Consider the following 15152-nt stretch of genomic DNA (forward strand, 5'->3'; position numbering starts at 1 on the left):
CAAATGGGGTGGTGGAATCAATCCCCGAGCCCCCGGGCAAAAACCCTAAGAAATGACCCAAGAACCCCCTTCTAGAGATAGGGTAGAACTATAGCGCGATGAAGAAGGTGCTATAGCACTACAAACAGAGCCAACTGGCTCCCAGACACCCAAGCCTAGTGTTGTAGTGCCCTAAGGCTAGCGCTACAGCGCTAGTCACAGCCAGACAATACAAAGACTTCTCCTCCTCCAACTTCCTTGAGACAAAATGATCCAAAATCTTTCCACACCTCAACACATATTCCAAAAAAAGCCTACCAACATCTATATCTCACCCTATAAGACTCAACCATACAAAACTCAATCACATGCATCCCAAAACAAAGAAATCACCATTGTTGAGCTTAAAGCTCAAAACTCAGCAGTGCAAAAGAAATCTCTGAACTTATAGCCATAACTTCTTACCTTTGATGGATGAATTTGACCTAGGTTATCTTCCACACTTCCTTAGCTATCACCTCCTCAAATCCTTAAGCTTAATTCCTTAGAATTCCCACAGAAACTCAGCCTAGAAAACGAGTTCAACACCAAAAACCAATAACTGAATAAGTACTTCAAAACCTTACCTCAAATGGATGAATAACCTCTGCCAATTCCTCAAGCCAAATCAAGAATCCTAGTGTTGAGTCTTAGCCTATACCTTCTCTAAATTTTAGCTCCAAATTCCAGAGAAATTGGTGAAGAGAAGCCCAAACCGTATAGGAGAATAATGCCTTGTTTTTCCTTTCTTTCTTTTCTCCTTCCTTTCTTTTCCTTTTCTTCAGACTTCTAAAACCTTCTACATATTCCACTAAGGAATAGAGCAGCATGACACTTATCTCTGATTTTAATCACCAAAAGACCAAACTGCCCTCCCATTTAAAACTAAGCTTTTAAACCTCCTAAGGGCATTTTAGTCATTACATCCAATTCCCGACACTTCCCGACACCTAACTAATCACGAATTATACTCCTCAATATCAAAATAGACTCTAATATATTTCCTAAATTCCCAGAAATACCCCTAGCCTCGCCCTGAGCCGGGTATAAATCTCCGCCGTGACATTTTCGCTAAACTGCTCACTAGGATCGCCTCGAGTCACAAGCTACAAATATATCGACATAATAATGTGGTCTCACCAATTTATCACAAATATTTACAGTTATGCCCTCAACAAGCCAAAATTATGAATATGCCCTTCTAACGTAATCAGGGCCTACATGCATACTAATACACATAGTCGTGCATCACAGACATCCAAATAATCATATAACATGCTTTTAATCATTAAATCACATATAATCCAATTATGCCCTCCTGTCACACTAATCAAGGCCCTTAAGCCCTATTTGTAAATTTGGATCGTTACTGCTCCATTCCTGACGCTTAGTTTGAACTGCCATCTTTCATAGCCTCCCCGTTGCTAAGTAGTTGTAAAGAGATACACATATGATTAGTAGATCATGAATAAACGATCCAAACCGAACAATAATTTTCTAAAATACATGCATCGAGTAGGCTTCGCATTTCCAATGCCCAATCTCTTTGCAATGGAAGCATTCCACTTTTTTTTTCTTTGCAGCAAGCTTTGCTCTAGTAGGCTTTGTCGTAGCCGGTGCCTTGCCGAGTGATTTCTTAAGTCATCGTGAAGTGGTATTTCCTCATCAACACAATGTTGATGTTGGACTTCCATTTCATTAAGGTTTTGCCGGTCAGCATGTCTAACGAAAGAAGACAGATAGAGTGGGGTTGGAAACCCTAGAGATCTAGGATTATCAATAAAGTAGAAATTAATGCATTGTTTGACAAACATTTATTCATTCAAGTTTTAGAAATAGGTAGCACAACATACTAACAATGTTCAAGGATAAGCAAAAACTTTAAACACTTATCTTTCTATTTCTTAGGTATTTCAACTAGCCATGAACCTATGTGTCCCAGTAGGCAAGAGTCAAAAATATTCACATAGTCAAATATAGAAACTTCTCAATTAATAAAATGTCCTAGAGTTTTATTAATTACCTAACCATTTTATCAAACTAACGAAAATAAATTATTTCTTACTTATGAGTTTGACCCACATTTTTTGTTATTATAGACTTAATTCCTGTAGTCATTGTAAGGATGAGTCTATAGAAGGTATATTTATAGCCATCTATCCTAAGAAATTCAACCATGTTAAGAGTCTATTAAATGCATTCCATACAGAGACGAAATCTAAGCGCCATTAGGCCCCACTAAACCTTAACCTTGTTAAATCAAAAGTGGAGATCGAATTTAGATTTTAAAAACTCATTATTAAATCTTTTAGTATTTTATTCTTTTGGAAATTACCAACTTTGATTTGGCATATTTTTACAATAATCAATAAACCATAGTTTATAATTTTCCTATTAATTCTAAAATGACCTTTGAAAATTAATCCAAAAATTCTAAATTAATTTGTTTCTAATCAATTTTTAGGTCCAACTAAAAAGCTTAACCTAATAGAATTAAGTCAAACTTAGGTAAATGGGTCTTAACAATTTGAGCTTGCATGGAGGAGCTGTGTTCAGTATGTCGTACCCATTACTGAGGCTCCCTAACTTCCACACAAGACCCAGAGTGACAGGAATTTGAACCTTTATTTTTATAATTGTTATTTAATTGATTAGGCAGAGTCTAGTAATACAAAGAAAATGGGCCTTCACAAGTGGAATCACTCACAAGAGAGGAATTTAAACATTGGACTTTCAATTAAGCCCAAATAAAACCTAATGTTTTAAGTATAGTTTTATCTGAATTTTCCCACATTTTCAAAACAAAATTAGGACATCATTATAATTATATTAAAAGTCCAAATATAAAAAATAACTTAATAATTATGCATGACTTTTATATAACCTATTAATTCGATGGGCCTAGCATGATATACTAAATGCAAATGACTTATTTTATGTAACATTTATCAGAAAATTAATAAATTACAAAATAATAAAATAATTAATCAATTAATTATAATTCAATTATGTAGTGTCTCATAATTTTACTTAGCTAGAGTAGTAGTAGTAGTAGTAGTAGTAGTAGTAGTAGTTGCTAGTAGTAGCTTAGTATTTTAGTTTTCGTGGTTATTGGTTCAAGCTGAGATTTAGTTGGAAACTCATAGATATAGTTATGGATTGTACAAGTCTAACCTATAGTTTAGAAATATTAATTTTAACATAAGGTTTGATTAATATAGCTGGTCTTAAAAATGATATTTATTTTAACCTAAGGTTTACATAGAATAATTAAGAGCGTGACACTTGTCTCATGCATGTTTATTAATGATTTAAGGATTTTAGATAAATAATTTAATAATTGATAAATCCAGAAGCTCTAGAACCTTCCAGCAGCTGTTAGGATAATTTTTTACTCAGTCGAAGTTGTATAAACAAATTCAAAATATGCTGAAAGAGTGCAAAAACATGTTTGATATATCAGTGTATGCCGATATATCGCAGCTATAGGGGCTGATATATCACCTATGGATGATATGGAAAATATGTCGACTTTGCATGAACGAAACAACAGAGGCTCGGGAATATGGGGGAGGCGATATATCGCCTATAGGGGGCGATATCGGCTCCACACACATATTTTGAAAATCCGTGGAATTTATATTAGAAACAGTCCTAAACAACTTAGATTTGCTCCTGAACATTTTTGACCGAGTTTTTGGCATCTGTTGATAGAAAATTCAAATTTATTCAATTAAATTCATTTATTTATTATTACTAAAAGGGATAAGTTTCACTCCTTGAACTCTATAAATAGGACCTAGCACTCAACCATTTCATTCATCGTTCAAGCATTCTTTAGAGCCTCCGACTGCTAAGTTTATTCGAGAAAGAAAACACTAGGGTTTTGGGATTAAAATCTTTTCAATTTATGCTTTTCTAAACACTTGAGAAGTAAGATAGTGTGACATTTCAGTATTGAGGTGTAGATCAAAGTCCTAGACTATCCAAGGTATTCTTATCCTTAGATTTAGTTCATTATAGTTATTTAGTTTTCTTTCAGTTTCTTTCGGATCCTAACTCGTTATTATGGCTTTTGGTTAGGTGTTTAAGTTTCTTGAAACTTAAGGTTTTTCAGTAAATTTCTATCTTGATGGTTTAGATCTCTTTTTCATCTCCATTTCTTTGGAAACTTATGATTCTTATTGTTTGGTTTTAGGAGTTTTCCAATCCCGTTCTTGCTTCCAATATCCAGATTTTTTGTAGCTAGATTATACGTGTTATGTTATGTTTATATGGTATGTTATGTATATGTGTTATTAAAATGTATATATGAATATGTTTTATGTTGTAGTCACTTGGGAAATATAGTTGCTTAGATAGCAAATGAATCCCAAGATTTTTATCATTTTCGTAGATTAGAGTAATGATTAAACCTACCTCGATTAGTAGACAAAGGACCTAAATGGTTTATCATATACTATTTTGTGATCTAACCTACCTCAATTAGTAGAATGAGGACCTAAATGGTTTTATCACATACTACGGTAATGAGTTAATGGCCATTAATATTGTAGTCCTATGTTTTTATGATTTACGTCATATGTTTTATAGTATATGTGTATAGTATTATGATTTATGATATGTTGTAGAAGATTTTCCTTGATGGGTATTTAGCTCATTCCTTTTATTTAGATGGTGCAGGAAAATGAGCTTGGAAGGTGGGATGGCTTCTTGGTAGCTTTGGCATGTGTATTGGGGAGGGACTGAATGGATGGACTACTGGAAGATCGAGGATGAAGTTGATATTTCAAGTCTTTTAATTTGTCTATTTATGTTTTTCCGAAATTATTTTTTGAACACTTAATTAAACGTTATGTTTTCTTTATGTTTTTATGTAAATAATAATGGGATCCCGTATTTTGGATTTTTTATAATGAAGTTCTATTATTTTATGCATGTATTTGAAAGTAGTAGCTATGTCTTAGTAGTTTTAATGGGCCGAGGTCTTAGAATTAGTCGGGGCATTACAGTTGGTATCAGAGCACACAATTCATATGCATGAAGTTCTCCTTGATACACACGCACAAGCTCTGGATCTAAACACCAATGTAAGTGTTTATGTTTTCAGTTAAAAATGAATGGAGCCTTGACCTATCATGATATTCGAGCCATTAAGGCATTGAAAAGGATTAGAGAACCAAGGAATACAATAGAAGTGCTAGCAAGATTCACTAAACGATTGATCCTACTACACAAGGAGATAGTTCACCATCAAACCACTAACCAAATTATGATGAGAGCTGTGGAACAATATGTCCTAGTAATTAGGCTTTTTAAAGATTTTGCTTCTATAGTTTCAAAGATAGAAGAATAATGGTAGACTATGGATGATAAAGATGATTCATCGGTAGCCCTAAGATATTATTTTCTTATACTTAGGTTGGCCAATAAGTTTGAATTCACTAACGAGCAAAAGCATAATATCTTAATGAATATTCCCCGAGGTAATTTTGAGGCTCGTGATAGTGATGATTATGAAGAAATAGATGATGATATGTTAGATGAAGTGTAACGACCCAAATTTGCTAATCGAGCTTAGGGCCTTGATTAGTGTGCCTGGAGGGCAATAATTGAGTTAGTATGGTTATATGTGGATCTATGTGAATTTATTTGATTATGATGCATGGTTAGTTGAGTTAAATGTGCATGTGGGCCCCATCTAGATATTAGGGGAATAAACGTGATAAATGCAATATATATGTTATATGTCTGTGTAGCATGATCCGAGACAGTCCTAGGGAGCGGTTAGTCGGAAAGTCACAACAGGGTTGAGATTCGGACTCGGGGTGAGTCGAGGGGTAATTTTGGTACTAGGTGTGTTACAGGATTATCGGGACATGAAAATAAATATTTGGAGATATATTTGAGGATAGAATGTCTAGGCGGGAATATTGGGGAAATTTACCAATTTGCCCTCGTGGACGTTTTGGTACGCCGAGTCTTGAGGAAACCACATAAACTTAAGCTAAATAAAAAAAAAAGGAAGAATTAATTAGAAGCTTTGGGAATCGACTTACACCTTCCTTCAAACTAAGGATAGCTTCTCACCATTCCTATCTCTCTCCTTCATTCTCTAAGAAACAACTTAAGGAAATTTTGGTGTAAGCTAGCTTAAGCAAGGAATTCGGCTGAGGAAACATAGGAGCTTCGAGCTTAGGGATTGAGGATCAACTTCAGGGATTGAAGGGGTAAGCTTTAATTATCAGATTATGTTGAGAATTGTTTCTGGTTTGCTAGAGTATGCATGCTAGGTAAGCTTAATCTGTGTTTGGGTACTTTAGTTGGGTTTTGGAGCCAATTTTGATGGGGTTTTAATGTTGATATTGAGTTGGTATGTAAGTGTTAACTATCTGGGTTTGTTAAGCAGGCTTTGAGTAAGTTAGCTTGAGGAAAATGCAGGGAAGAAGATTGAAAATTCTGGGTTTGGAGGTGAGGGCCGTGGCCCTAGGATGGGCGTGCCGCGGCCCGTGTGCGCGCGCGGCCGATTGTAGCCGAGGAGATCATGCGCGCTGCGGCCTGTGTCTGTTGCAGGGGTGTGCTAGCCTCTGTTTTGAGGCTAGCCGCGGCTCTTGAGGGTGGGGCGGTAGCTCTTAGTGCCAGTTTGTGTTTTTAAGAGTGTTTAGGCTTGGGAATTCAATGGCTAAGGCTTGGGATTGATTTTATCACCCAGATTGATAGAATTCAAGGTCCCGGAGGTTAGGGTTGTGGCTCAAAGTTATTTATTGAATTAGAACTTGATGGATGGATATTGTTAATGTGTTATGACCAGGGTTTCGGCGAGGCTCAAGTTAGAGGACTGTGCTCGGGGTATCGGTGCTCGGAAAGCTCGGGACTCAGGTAAGAAAACCCTTCTTCCCATAGAGCCTGTATGCAGGGCTGAGCCCAATGTGTTTGAATAGAACTGATATGCAGGGCTAAGCCCAATGTGTTTGAACTAGGGGGGGGGGGGGGGGGGGGGCGTAGCCCTTTAACTGAATATGCTAGAATTTTGTACTTACTTGTTATGCTATGTTTCCTATTATGTGAATGATCGGCAAGAGCCAGCAACTGTGTAGGCCAAGAATAGCGAAGGGCTGGGAATGGCGTTGGGCACGTTAAGTGCGAGGCCGTGAACGGCAAGGGGCCGGGAGCAGCATTGAGCACGTGGAGTGCAAGTTGCTAGGGCGAGTCCCTAAAAGGATACCTGGGATATCGTCACAGCGTGGTCCGCGAACCTAGGGCTTGGTGAACGCATGGGACGACTAGGCCGTATGTGTTTAGCCCATTGGTGGCCTATTTATATGCTTGATATATGTGTTGCATATGTTATCTGTTTGTGGGTTTTCCTGCTGGGCTTCGGCTCACAGATGCTTTGTGGTGCATGTAAGGGTAAAGAGAACGTCAACCAACCATGAGTACAGCAGGCGTGAGGCGGTGTACATGTTTGGCCAGCCTGGCTGCCACAGCCAGAGGATTTTGGGAGATGCTTGTAAATAAACCTAGATTTTCTCGTTTAGTCAACTTGGTTCAGTTTATATGTTGTAAATATTTCTAAACTGTATTTTGGGATCCCAAGTGTAAAACTTTTATGATTTTCTATGGAAATTATTATTTCTGAAGTTTTTCCTCCTTTGTTTATGGCTTAATTACACGGTTTGACCTAAAACCTCGATTAGCGAGTTGAAAGCACGTTTTTAAACTCACTTAGTAACGGCTCTAAGGAAGTGGGGAGTTACATGAAGGGTCAGATGTAGAAGATCCTAATTTTTAGATTTTACCCTAATTATTATAGTTTCTTTATTTATTTCTTTATTTTTGAATTTATGATTGTACTTAGTTAAAATCTTTTTCCAAATTAATAAAATTTTTATTTTTGAATGACATGTATGAGTTTGATTTTTTTTTTACAGTCATAATAAATTCAATAAATGATGACTGAGTTCAGTGAGGATGGATACAAATCAATGAATCGGGTTTTGTATTGAGGGTATAGGCAGGCATAGTAGTGGGAACAATTTTACTGATCCCATCCCCCCCACAATATGGTTAACTTTGGAACAGCGATGAGTTTCGAGCCTGAGAATTAAGTTATATAGGATGGTTAGAAATAGACTTAGAAAATAATAAAGATGGCCTAGTGTTCTAAGTATAGAAACACACCCTAATTTATAAAGAAGGCTTACATAATGTTTCATAAAAAATCATAACTGATAGGTCCGAGTTATATTTGCTTAGACTAAGTTTTGTCGTAGAACCTACTAGGGTAAGTTCTAACGTGTTTTTATCGAATATTAGAACTTTGCTAAAGATGTCGCTACAAAGATCTGCACGCACAAATGACAATGCTTCCACCACCGCCAACAAAACTCATGAAGCCCCTCAAGTCCGAAGAAGGGGAACACATTCTACTACTACTACTGCTGCTAATAGGAATGCAGCACCTCCGGTTGACAACACCATTTAAATTATTCGGCTACGGCAACAAGTAGAAGAATTTCTGCAACAACAACGACAACAGCCACAGTTGCAGCCATAGCCTTAGCCCTAGCCTTAGTTGCTACCTCAGCTGTAGCCTCAGTTAGTGGCTCATGCACCCCAGCAGGTGGGACCATATGGGGGATGGCCGATGGCGAGCTACGTGCCTTATCTAGCTCAGTAGATAGAGCCAGTCTAAAATCATTTTCGTAAGCAGCATGCTCACAACTTTGTAGGGACAACTGACCCTTTCGAGGCGGAAGAATGGCTTAGGAATGTAGAGCCGATTCTAGCACACATGAACCTCGGCAACGCGTATCGCCTATCATGCATCTCTTCTCTTCTGAAATAGGATTCTACAATATGGTGGGAAATAGTACAACAAACTCTTGCTGCCGCCACCATGACTTAGGATAGATTTGTGGAGTTGTTTCACAAAACTATTACAACTTGGTAGTTATCTCTACGTGGGTGGAAGAATTTGCCAGCCTGAAGCAGGGCAACTTAACAGTAGTTGGGTATCCTCAACAGTTTGATCACTTAGCCAATTTCACACCAGATTTGGTCCCAACTGATTTCTTGAGGGTTACCAAGTTCACCAGAGGACTCAGACCCAAGACTGAGTTAGGTGTCAAGGTGGCAAATCCTAGAACCACTTCATACGCCAATGCTCTAGAAACAACTATAATTTATTAATTTGGCGGGGCATTAAAAATTAAATGCAAATTTAAATTAATTTACTTATTAATTTATTTTGATAAAGATCCTACCAATTTACGATCTTCCATATAAATAATTATACTTAAAAAATTAATTTTTTTTAATTATTTCCATTTTTGACATGTAAAAATCTTTAAGTTATAACTAATGGAAATTTTTTGAAATTAGGGTTAGGGTTTTATAAAAAAATCAACAATATTTTATTTATTTATTTATAGTCGCTGGTCGATGGGGTGCCAGCTCGCGCAGAATAAATGCCAGCCACTAGTTGTCATGAAGGTACCCTGTGTCGCCAAATTGTAGGATCATGGAATTTAAATCTAGATGCATCCCCCTTATTATTTTTCAGAAAACATAATAGAAATATAGAATCACGTAGTATACATTTAAACATCAGATTCGTAAATTAACATAAACACAAAGATATAGAAAACTTACGAATACGCAACGGATTAGTTGGCTCATTCCTTTGAATTCTTTAACATTTTGTCCTTGTAGAATTCTAGGTATTGCAAGGAATTCAAATCGCTAAAACAAGCACCACAGTCTTCAAGTCCTTTCTCTAATTTAGATCTAACAAAGGGTGGGCTAAGTCTCAACAGATGAGAGGACAAAAATACATAGAAAGAGAGGGGCGATCTAGTGTGTAATTTGACAAAGTTTTCCTTACCTGAATGACTCTTAGAAAAGAACTTCACTTTAGGTTATATTCATAGGCAAACTTTAGGGCAACAAAAATAGAGTGGTTACCATGTTTGATTTAATTATTTAATTAAATAAGTGCATAATTGAAGCAATTACTTTCCCACCAATCTACACATATGGTCGGCCACATAAGGGCATATTTGCCATTTTGATTTTTTAATTTTGTTTCCAAAATTACTCAAAATCAAATCCTTATTTATTTATTTTAAATAATAATTAATTAAATACTTGTCCAAATTAACTACTTATATTTTAAACCATAATTTAATTTACTTTACTAATTTTAATTCTAACGTATTAATATCGATAAAATTGCCCAATTGCCTATAAAACTCTCTTTTGAGAATTACCAATTAAATTCTTAAACTTACTCTTACTTCTAATTCTCACCTAACATCAATAAATAATTCACCATTATTTTATTTTTGTTGACCCAATCGACTTGATATTACTAATTGATAATTACATCAATTATTTGAAACTTATAGATCTATTTTTCTTAGAGACAGCATGGGGACCATGGATCCATGAACTCAAGCTACAATAAGTTCCTGTGAGTTTATTTAGGGTAATATACTATCTCACAACTTATTAATTCCTCGTGACTCCACTATAAACTCAGCATTGAACTCTTGAACTCTTGAACTCTTGAATTCATAGAATTTATTTTCCAAACAAAAGAATACATTATCCATTGTTATAACCAGTACAATCACTCAATCCTCTATCGATGACTTACTAACGAGTTTGATGCAACTTACCATTTTACCCCTAATTAGTATTTTATCCTTAACTCCAACTAAGTTCCTTATAAATGATATTTTAGTGAACTTAATCACAAAAATAATAAAAACGTTCTTCATGATAAATAATGTTGTATTAAGGGCGTAAAGCACAACAGTATTCACTCTGATAGGCGAGCAGCCATTCAAATTCAATGGCATGTTCTGAGAAAAGAAGTGGCCAATGATCTCCACATTGAAGGTGAGAAGGTTGCTTGATGATGGATGAATTGGATACCATGAAAGTATCACGAAAAATGAAAAAGAGACAAATCTTCAACCGAACGACAGACCAGTGGTATGCAAGTTCTCTGAAGTATTCCCTGAGAATCTTTCAGGGATACCGCCAGATGAAGAAGATTTATTTGAGATAGAGATAACTCTAGGAATGACATCGATCTCAAAACTTCAATACTAGATGGTGTGGTAATAAAAATTACGAGCACAATCGTCCTGTTTGAGTTACCGCTGGCAAGCAATAAATGATGATTACTAAAAACTAGGGATGCTACCCTAGCTCTAGCATGAATAGATCGATTTTATGTCAACCAAGGATATCAAGAGACTCCTCACATCGTGCTAGATAGGTGTAATGGAGGTTGAAAGGAATCATTCCCATATACCCTCATCGGGCTATGCGAATCTTTCGAGTTAGATCGTCGTAACGTGCACTTCCAGATCAAGGGATGCATTCAGATCGCGGTAGTGTCATAAAGCGCACAAGCTTGAATGCCAATAGACTCAAAGATTTTATATATGTAATTAATGTATTGGAATCCAAGCGTGATAAATGTGGAATATCAAGAAGTCAATGTATTTAAGGAATTTATTTATGATTGGGAAGTTACCCATTCATGGAAGTTACCAAATATTGAATGATTACCGAAAACTGTCCATCAAATCCGTATAAATAGTGGGGGAATGGGTAGTAAAAATGAAAAAAATTTGTATGCAAAACCTCTGCAGAAATTATCTTAAACAATTTCTCTAGCGAGCCTAAACAGAATAACATAGACTTGTGGACTATGTGAATTTTAATCCCTGAACCACGTAAAACTTCTTGTGTTCCTTATTTATTGTTTTACAAAAGCCTAATCATCTATTTTCAAATTTCTTAATCTACTGTTGGCAAAAAACCGTGCCAATAGATGGCGCGATTTGAACTCGAAGAACTACAAGCGCAATTACAAGAGTCGCTAGAAAAGAAGTTCATTAGACCAAGTCTTTCTACGTGGGGATCCCCAGTGTTGTTCATGAAAAATAAAGATGGCTCCATGAGAATGTGTATTGATTACTAGGAGCTAAACAAAGTGAAAATTAAGAATTGATATCCTTTACCCAGAATAAGCGATTTGTTCGATCAATTACAAGGAGCATCAATATTCTCTAAGATTGATCTACAATCAAGTTATCACCATTTGAAGGTGAAAGAGTCAGACATTCTCAAGATGACCTTTCGAACGCGTTATGGCCACTATGAGTTCATAGTGATATCCTTCGGACTCACCAACGCACTTCCAATGTTTATGGACTTAATGAATAGGTTGTTAAGTGAATACTTAGATAATGTTGTTATCTTATTCATAGATGACATCTTTATATATTCTGGGAGTAAGGAGGAACATGTGATACACTTAGAACTGGTTTTGCATCGGCTATAAGAGAAGAAGTTGTTTGCAAAGTTCTCGATGTATAAATTTTGGTTGGAGAAAGTGAGTGTTCTGGCCATGATTGAAGTTATTACTCAGTTGAGACCCCAAAGAACACACATGAGGTTCTAAATTTCCTGGGGTTAGCGGATTATTATAGGCGATTTGTGGAAGGATTTTGCAAAATAACCACACCAATGACCGCTCTTACCCGCACTAAAATTAAATTCAAATGGATATAGAAGTGTGGACAAATCCTTCAAGAGCTGAAGAAAAAGTTGACAATTGCTCCAGTATTTATCCCTAGCGACAGAGAGGGACATGCCATTTACAGCGATGTGTCATGGCAAGGATTGGGGGCAGTGTTAATGTAGAATTGAAAAGTCATAGCATATGCCTCCCGACATTTAAAGAATTATAAGAAGAATTACCCCACGCATGATCTAGAGTTAGCAGCGGTGGTGTTTTCACTCAAGATCAAGAGGCACTATTTATATGGAATCCACTGTCATATCTACATTGATCACAAGAGCCTTAAATATTTTTTCACTCAAAAGGAATTAAATATGAGGCAGTACCATGTTACGACTTAAAATGTGCGAGGACGACAATATCCTTCGTGGGTATTTGATTGTGACCTTAATGCCTAAAGTAGATTAATCTACTGTAATGCCATAATTAATCCAAGTATAGTATATGCTTGATATATTGTTCGCTATCAAGATGGGATTGTCCGTGGGAGGATTGCCCATACACAATGTCTGCAATATGAATTAAAAAGATTATTTCTTGCTAGAAGAAGGGTTTATACGCTAGTTCGAGGGATGGCTCATTTAGAGACAACAACTAGGCAGTGCTTAAGCTCCACATAAGATTTAAACATGGAATCCACTTGGTTGTATATAGTGCGTATGATTTTCACCTATCTTATCATTGTGCAAACGATATCTGCCTTTAATATTATTGGCCTATCTCATGAGTACGTGGATGGTATCCACTTGAACAGTTATTGTGTAGGTAGTTTCTACCTATCTCATGATCATGTGGACGATTTCTAACATCAAGAGGGATTATTGGTCATGCGTATTGAATCATTGTGCAGACGGTTTCTGCCTTTGACATTATTGTTGGTATTAAAATAGAAAATCAAAGATACGCAATGGGGAATGGGCCCAATTTAATTATTATTAATACCAGACAAGATCTTACACACACATATATATATTAAATCACATACAATGAGATTAGAGATTACCTCATATAGCCTATCAAGTATCCTAGAATCTTTTGTATAATATCAACGATCTTCCTATCTAAGTTCTAAAGACGCACTCCTTGATCATCCAGACCAGTCCTCAAACATACAAGGACGTGTGTGGGCACGTAGGATTCAAAAGGTTGATTTATGACTCTCTAGATGTACTAACACATGAGATCTAGAGAGATTTGATAGAGAGAAGAGGAATTGAATAGTTTTCATGTTTAGGAAAACTATCGTTTCTTTTTCTCTGAGAGTGTTTGTGTTAAACAATAACCTTGTTTTTAGGTTTTATAAAGGTAATTAAATTATTTAATTAATCTTTATTTTATTAAAATAAAACTGATTAGTTATAACCTTATCTAATTATTTAATTTAAATCATATTTAAAAAAGAATAATTAAAGAAAACAAATTATTTGAAGTTCAAAATTCAAATCCTAGAGATAGGAAATTATCCCTCTATGGCCCCACTCACTGTGCAATACAGTGAGTGGCGTGAGCCACATTAGGATTTTCCTTAATTTTCTAATTTGTTTATTTAATTTATATTTTAGACAATATATTTAGCCCAAAATAAATATTAGTTAATTCTAAATAAGATAATTATTAATCTCTCTTTATATATCAATCCAAACATTATTAATATTTAAAAATAAAATCTATATAGTTAAATAATTAATTAATTCATAATTAATCAATTGCCCATAACTATCACATAATTATTTCATTGCCCTAGAAAATTAATTACTTTACAATTAAGTCATCTCTTAAAATATTTCTTTTGACATCCTTAATCAAATTATAGATTTGAGCTCAATAATTATTCATTTTCAGAATGACTTTTTAAGGGAAACAATATTCGATTTGTAGAAAAAGTATGGATTTCAATATTGTAATTCATGTTCCCAACCATTCATAATATTGAATCTCCATAACAAAAGTCATTAGCCTCATTATACTATGAAATTGATCGCAAAAATATATATACGCAAGTGCACATAATCGATTCAAGTAATATATATGATAAGTAGAGTATCGTTCCCACTAATTGTTCTTTTAATTTTTATTCGGCAACCAAAGTTTAGATGAATGAATTTAATTTTAAAAATATAAAAGAAAACTAAGAACAAGAATCACTAATTAAAATTTTTAAATCACTATTAAAAAGACCTAGGGTAGTAATTTCATCAAATTTTCATTCTACTAATTTTATTAATCGACTCTAGATTTCTTTCTTCCTATTCTAATAGCAGGTTAATATAATTCGATTCCTATTATTTTTCAAGATATAAGATCTCAACCTATAAGCAGGTTTTCTACATCTCTGTGATAAACTTAAACATATAGAAGACATTAAGCATGGAAACCTAATTACTACACAAGTCATACACGTACTTTCGTCCAATATGCAACCTATGTCTATATAAATATAGCATATTCAATTCTCGTCTTTCAATTTTTGAATCAAAATCATAAATCAAGAAAATATTAATCAAGTATTTACTAGCATTAAACACACACT

The sequence above is a fragment of the Humulus lupulus genome, chromosome 5, assembly GCF_963169125.1.
Source record: "Humulus lupulus chromosome 5, drHumLupu1.1, whole genome shotgun sequence".
NCBI classification, from domain to species: domain Eukaryota; kingdom Viridiplantae; phylum Streptophyta; class Magnoliopsida; order Rosales; family Cannabaceae; genus Humulus; species Humulus lupulus.